The sequence below is a fragment of the Micromesistius poutassou genome (assembly GCF_964030765.1).
Source record: "Micromesistius poutassou genome assembly, contig: SCAFFOLD_1257, whole genome shotgun sequence".
Taxonomy (NCBI): domain Eukaryota; kingdom Metazoa; phylum Chordata; class Actinopteri; order Gadiformes; family Gadidae; genus Micromesistius; species Micromesistius poutassou.
In genome coordinates, this window is record NW_028179797.1 from 210 (window position 1) to 7500 (window position 7291).

General features: G+C 49.6%; 1 pseudogene across 1 annotated transcript; it reads right to left on the reverse strand.

The window, feature by feature from the left end:
- Positions 1-581: 581 nt before the first annotated feature.
- On the reverse strand, positions 582-5323 carry LOC311371476 (vitamin D3 receptor B pseudogene; annotated as a pseudogene). Its single transcript has 3 exons — positions 5065-5323; positions 2776-2906; positions 582-823 (listed from the first exon to the last, which is right to left on the reverse strand). The product of its transcript is annotated as a vitamin D3 receptor B pseudogene (transcript).
- Between the last annotated feature and the right edge of the window lie 1968 nt (positions 5324-7291).

Consider the following 7291-nt stretch of genomic DNA (forward strand, 5'->3'; position numbering starts at 1 on the left):
AGTGTCGGGGGTGAGTGTTGAGGGTGAGTGTTGGGGGTGAGTGTTGGGGGTGAGTGTCGGGGGGTGAGTGTCGGGGGGTGAGTGTTGAGGGGTGAGTGTCGGGGGGTGAGTGTTGAGGGGTGAGTGTGGGGGGTGAGTGTTCGGGGGTGAGTGTTGGGGGGTGAGTGTTGGGGGGTGAGTGTCGGGGGGTAAGTGTTGAGGGTGAGTGTTGAGGGTGAGTGTGGGGGGGTGAGTGTCAGGGGGTGAGTGTCGGGGGTGAGTATCGGGGGTGAGTGTTGAGGGTGAGTGTTGGGGGTGAGTGTCGGGGGGTGAGTGTGGGGGGGTGAGTGTGGGGGGGTGAGTGTAGAGGGTGAGTGTCGGGGGGTGAGTGTCGGGGGGTGAGTGTCGAGGGTGAGTGTGGGGGGGTGAGTGTCGAGGGGTGAGTGTTGAGGGTGAGTGTTGGGGGGTGAGTGTTGAGGGTGAGTGTCGAGGGGTGAGTGTCGGGGGTGAGTGTAGAGGGTGAGTGTGGGGGGTGAGTGTCGGGGGTGAGTGTAGAGGGTGAGTGTCGGGGGTGAGTGTCGGGGGGTGAGTGTGGGGGGGTGAGTGTTGAGGGTGAGTGTCGGGAGGGTGAGTGTGGGGGAGCTCACCCTGAAGCGGGAGAAGTCGGAGTAGGAGTCGTCGAAGGTCTTGTGGTGGGCCTCCACCAGCGTGGAGATGACCAGGCTCTGCTCCTCCGTCAGGCGGGGCTTGCGCGCCTCCCGCTGGGCCTCGCGCTGCGCCTCCTCGTCCTTGCGGCGCTGGATGAGGTCCTTCTTCCTCTGGACCTCCTCGTCCGTCAGGATGACTGGTGGGGGGGGGGGGGGGCGAGGGAGAGAGAGAGAGAGAGAGAGAGAGAGAGAGAGAGAGAGAGAGAGAGAGAGAGAGAGAGAGACGAAGGTGGAGCAGGGAGGAGGTGGAGAGAGAGAGAGAGAGGTAGACGTTAGTGAGCAGGTAGTGTAGTTCCTTTTCACACAGACGTTTGTTGCTCCACGTCCCACTGGACCAGTGGCTGTTCCACCGCGTGGGAGGAGGAGGAGGAGTACAGGAGTGGAGATCCGGGCGCCCCTACGCAGTGAGTGTGAGTGAGTGTGAGGGGTGGATGGGCCGCGGCGAGGCGCGGTCACATAGGAGGGTAAAGAAAAATAAATGATAATGAACAGGTAAGGAATCAGTGAGGGCGAAATGGCAATCATGGGAACCTCCGCCGGAAAAGGTGCACGCAGCTATAGTAATTATCGCTTATCGCTCGCCGATTTCTATGTCTGAAAGAAATGGCTGCAGGGATTATTGACTAGCATGGGGCGGAGAAACAGCATTTAAAATTCACGTTGCATTAAGGGGCGTGTGAGCACCGGGCCCAGCTTCGATTCCCCGCCGTGCGTACGCAGCAGTGTTGGATATCAATGCAACGACGCTGCAGTTGTAGCGTGGCGCTCTGCCCGTGCACATTCACAGAGGGCTTGATTAAAACTCAAGTGTTGTCCTAGTGTGACGCAGGAAAAAATATATATAACAAAAAAAAAACACATTGACTTGCAGTAAAACGTGTATTCATGTCTATAGGATCTTTACAGGAAGTGATTTCATGGTGGTTTTTTTCATACTAGGAAGTTATTCTGAGGCCGAGGAGAAAGATGCATCATAACTCCAGAGGAGACGAGGTGGTCGTACCGCCAGGGTTAGTAAAGGGTCCTGGGCTGGCGGGAGGGGGGAGGGGGGGGGGGGGGGGGGTTGTTATTCTGAGGAGGAAGAGGGGGGAGGAAGGGAGTCCATATGGAGACTGAACAACGCAACGCATTGTCCCAGCCGTGTTCCCTCCATGTTGTTCAAGCTATTGAATTAGCGCGCACACGCACACGCACACACACACACACACACACACACACAGTACAATGTGCATTAGGCCTCCTGTACAGCAGAGGATGTGTTCACTGTATATCACGGTTATGACTTCCCCCCACTCGTTCTCTGAAAGAGGGGACCAGGAGGCCTATGCTTCACAGCCGACCTCGCGGGACAATATCCGGATATCGGGAGAAGGCAAGAAAGCTTCAGCGGCCATCAAAAGGATCATTAGAACAAACAGCCTTGGTTGTGGAGAGCTGGATATTTTCCCTGTGAGCAGGTGTTCTTCTGGTAACTTCACAGAGCGCTCCGGCTGCACTCACCGCAGGGAGGCCCTACAGTTCAAATAGACCATGTAAACATTCCACTGGTGGCAAAGACTCACTGATACTTGCCCCACACTCACGTTATATAAGGTTTTTTTGTTTTTTTTTCTCCGGCCAACTCGAAAACAAGACACATTTGGACTAAAACATCCCATTCAGAGCGGACCACTGTGATCCTGACCTCAGTTTGGGCATAGCTGCTGTAAAACAAGCATAATAATATAATAATATAGGCCGGGTTTATGTTATGTAAGCTACGGTCAAATGGCAGCGGCCTGCCAGAGATCGATTAACGCGGGGAAGAGGGAGACTCTGAACTGAGCTAAGAAAGAATAAAACGTGTAATGCACGGCGTCTATGTGCCGGATGAGGAGCAAAAGTAGGACACACACACACGGAGGGAGGGAGGAGAGAGCGAGAGAGCGAGAGAGAGCGAGAGAGAGAGCGAGCGAGCGAGAATCAAAACAACAGTGGCTTGTTTGAATGCAGGTGAATGAAAGTGCGTGTGCGTGTGCGTGCGCGTGCGTGCGTCTGTGTGTGCGGCCCAGGGGACTGAAGGGCGGCCACCGCTACGTGACACACTCACACTCCTTCATCATGCCGATGTCCACGCAGCGCTTCAGGCGGCAGGCCTGGCAGTGGCGGCGGTTGTCCTTGGTGATGGTGCAGCTGCCGCTGAAGGGGCAGGTGAAGGAGGCCTTACGCTTCATGCTGCGCCTGCAAGGGGGGGGGAGAAAAAACGGCCGTTAGATTGTGGGGTTTCTTCGCGGCGCTGAATCGACATCACCACCCTCCGGTTGATCTTCTGTTGATCACGGCTTTGATTTGTGTGTGTGTGTAGCCTTCGAAATACCGCTCTGATTTATCGTGGGAACACGCGTGTTTTTTTTTTTAAACTCCGGTACCCTTGTGTAATAGTGTGTGTCCGTTGGATATGAGAGCATGCAAGTCAAACAGGTGAGGCTCTGCCCGTGTTTGGTTTTTTCGGACATCTGTACGAAAAAAAGGGCAACGGGAACGATAAGGAATTAGGGCAAGGGTCAGGGTACGAGAAGCAACGGATTGGCTTTCTTTACACTGCACACCGCTTCTGCTTGACTTAGTTATGACTCAAAAAAGATAAGGCATACTCTATCGATGAATCCACAATAGAGACGGCCGTTAGCTGCGGCCTCAGTGTGTGTATGTGTGTGTGTGTGTGTGTGGGCCACGTCACACCTCAGGTGTGAGTATGTAATCACGGCCGGTCTAGATAAACACTCGTACACTTCAACCCCCCCCCAAGTGCCGTCCCAACGCACAAACATGGACGTGTGCCAAAAAGCACAGGGTGGAGATGACGCCAAGGAGACGTGTAATGTGTGATCATTTACCCTGGACACACACACACACACACACACACACACAGTTCAAGACGAGGGCCAAGTGAGGGACGAGTGAGGAGATTATAAAACATCCCCCTTTTTAAAAAAAATATATATCCTGCTGACTGTCAACACTGCGGAGAAGTGCGCATGCAGGCGTAGTGTGCACGCCTCCCGACTACACCCCCTGGCAGCGCCCTCGGACGGGGGTGCTCGTTAGCGTCGTTAGAGTCCATTACAGTACGCGGGATATTGCCACAATATTCCAAGCACTGATTTTGATTTGGCGTCCACAAGTTTGAAATCTATGTGCTGGTGAGGTTTGTGTTTGCAGTATAAAAGGTGACGGAGCTGTGGGTGAACTCTGGGTCTCTGGGCGCCGTCGCTCACTGACTGCGATGCGTTCGAGGAGGATACGACCGGCCGCGTCCTCCAAGACGTTTGAGAGACGTTTGAAACCAGGCGTCATGTGGTGGGAATCACAGCCGTTGTTTTTGTATTTATTCAGTGTCTAAGGTGAAGCCATGTTGGTTCGGTTGAATGTTTTTCAACTATTTGATGTGCTAATAAATCGGACATTATAAACCATGATACAATAATAGGGTTGCTATGGTTGCGTGGCCCATGATATGCATTCCTGCGCTAGATTAACACGCATATGCAATTGTTACAACACTGACGGCCACGTGTTCAGGTACACTAAACGGACGAGGGGCCTTTGTGTCTGTCATGTAGATATTAACCAAACCATGGCTCTACAGATTGGCTCTACTGCTGCCCTTTTCCTGAGCAGGTATAAACCATAAGCGGTGTAATCCCGTCTCATCATGACGTGTGTAGATATTCAGGGCCTGAAAATCTGTGGACTGCATCAACATCTTCCCAACTTCATAAAGCCCCTTTCAAACGACATAAGCTGCTTTTAGATGTGTGATGATTTGACGGCCCCACCGCAGCAGCGATACGCAGGCACACATTACACCTTCAGAAGTCTCTGGCGGGCGGTCAATAATGTAAAACTTGGACGTGGGGGAAACTCACCCTACCAACCCCCGGCAACTGAAAGTTGGCCAACAAAACAATTTCACTCCTGGCTGTGTGCAATGGCTACGGCATTATCTTTGGACTGTTTGATTATATATCCTGCTTCAAAATACATATCAACATAACATACCTGTAACATAACATACCTGTTTTGTACTGTTATGTACGAGTAACAGCTATATGCACATGGACCATCCACTCCACTGTTTCTAGCCTAGGCTATGTATTGTGGCTCACGTTTTGTATAGGTGGGATATGTATGTATACATGTGTTGTGTTGTGTGTATGTATGCTGGCTGCTGGAACACCTACATTTCTCTGCTGGGATGAATAAAGTATATCTTATCTTATAAAATAGAGTTAGAAGGCGTTGGCAGAATGACTCTGAACGGAGTGCAGGTCTGCTGTGTGGCCGTGCAGCTCTGCTTGCGTCGGGGGGGCACACTGCAGTCTGCAGACCAGCGTACCTGAAGAAGCCCTTGCAGCCCTCGCAGGTCATGGCGTTGAAGTGGAAGCCCGTGGCCTTGTCTCCACACACGCCGCAGATGCGCGGCACATTCCTGTCAAACTCATCAGGGGCCAGAGTGGAGGTGCTCACAGCCGTGGATTCCATCACTAGAGGGAGGAAGGAAGGATATGAGAAACGTGTGCGGAAAAATAAATTACAAAGGGGGAGAAGATAACGCTTAAACCTTCAACTGCATGAGTGTGTTTAGTCTGGGATATCGGTGCTGTTGGTTAACGTTTGCAGTGGAACGGCCACAGGAGGGTCTGTTGTTAGTCAAGTGGGCTGAAACCTCAACAGAGATGTGCCGAGTAGAGGATGCAGGACTGTTGTTTTCTTATACATTTTCATTTTTTGAACATTTTCATAAATCACAAGATTAGATTTCATAAGATCAGAAACAAAAACGACATTCCGTGCGCGGGGCGGTTTGCTGAACCTGTGGTTCTGCTTCCTTCACTAAAGACGTTTCTAGTCAACAGAACCCTTCAACTGTAATCCCGATTGCACAACAGAGCAGGTTATGAAAATCTTTTGGAAATTCCTCAAAAGTAGGAGAAGTACGAAGTACGGAGCAGCACTCCAATAATAAACCATCAGGCCATGTCCAGGGCCAGCTCCCAGTTCAATAAAACTCGGGCAAAATGATAATCTCTGGAACATATATTTATATACATGGTGAGAGTTACCTAGTGTTGTTTTTTATTTACCTCTGTATATCCCCAGTAGGTCTCAATAAACGCACTCTGCGTGTTCCAGCGACCTCAGCCATGGTGTACAAGTTATGTTCAGATCCAGATGTAACCCAGCCCTGCTCCAGCTCTTTCTGAGGGCCGTATTGATTTGACCTGTTCCGACTTGTACCATTATCGTTGGCTGGTCGTAAACTCATACCTTCCCCCACAAAGGCTCCAACACAACTCTTGTTTGTGCTGTTTTGCTTCATACACACATACTACGTGCAAATATTGTAGATTCCGTCACCACTTTGTATTCAAATCACACAAACGCTGTTGTCAAAGCACCACTCCAAAGTGGGAGGCAGCAAACAGCAGCAGCACATGAAAACACAACACACCATCTCTGTGTTCCCCGTCAGGTTCCTGGGTCTGCTGGTGGACAGCCCGGTCCACAGTCCACAGTCCACAACTGAGAGGTGAACTAAAAAAGTCTGGTGTTTTCTATCCTGGGGCTAGGGAGCGGAGCAACATGAGTCAAGTGGAAAAAAGCCTTGTGTTCCATTCCAAAACGCTGGATCTAGGTTACATTTGATTACATTGTGGATCATGTATCTATTTCACTTAAGAGTCTTGTGAGGGAGAGAAAAAGACATGTCACCACAAGGCTGGGATACACATAAACAAACAGCTGTCCTTTTCTACTAAGTCTCTTTCTCTTCCCTTTCTTTGCACAGCCATTGTAGTAGGAGAAGACGTTTGGAGACGTGTGCGTGTGGGGATAGGGAGAGAGAGCGAGAGAGAGAGAGAACCGATAACAATCTTAACAATCTCACAAATCAGGTACAAACAACTGTCCTCTTTCTACAAAGTCACTTTCTCTTTCTTCGCACAGCCAGTGTAGTGGGAGTAGGCCTGGGCAATAAAACAATAAATGATCGTATCGTGATAAGACTTTTGATTAATATCAATATAAAACATGTTCAATATATATCTATAAGAGACTGGACCACCGAATCTACCAGCTGGGTTTGTTACACAAACACGGTTACATACTTATTTGCAATATGAGTGTTTTTCATTGTTGTATCTACATTAGAGTATTTATCAATGAAGAACAGTGGAAGGTCATATATAGTGTTGAACAGAAGTGTTTGAATCCAGCATGGTAATTCCTAGTCTTTTTAGGTCATTAAAATCATCAATAGTTATCGATATCAATCAATATGATCAAGTTATATTGTGATACGTCTTTCAGCCGTATGGCCCAGGCCTAAGTGGGAGAAGACAGATGCAGATGGTGTGTGTGGGGATAGGTGGAGAGAGAACCAATAACAATCTCAACAAACTCACAAATCACAACAAATTAGGTAAAGACTCAGCTGAATAATTTAAATAGTTTGACACACCAATCCTTCATTCACTTCTAATTAAAAAGGCAGCCAGCCATTTCCAAAGTTACGAAGAATATATTTGAAACCAGATAAACGATCAACTATATTCCCTACAACC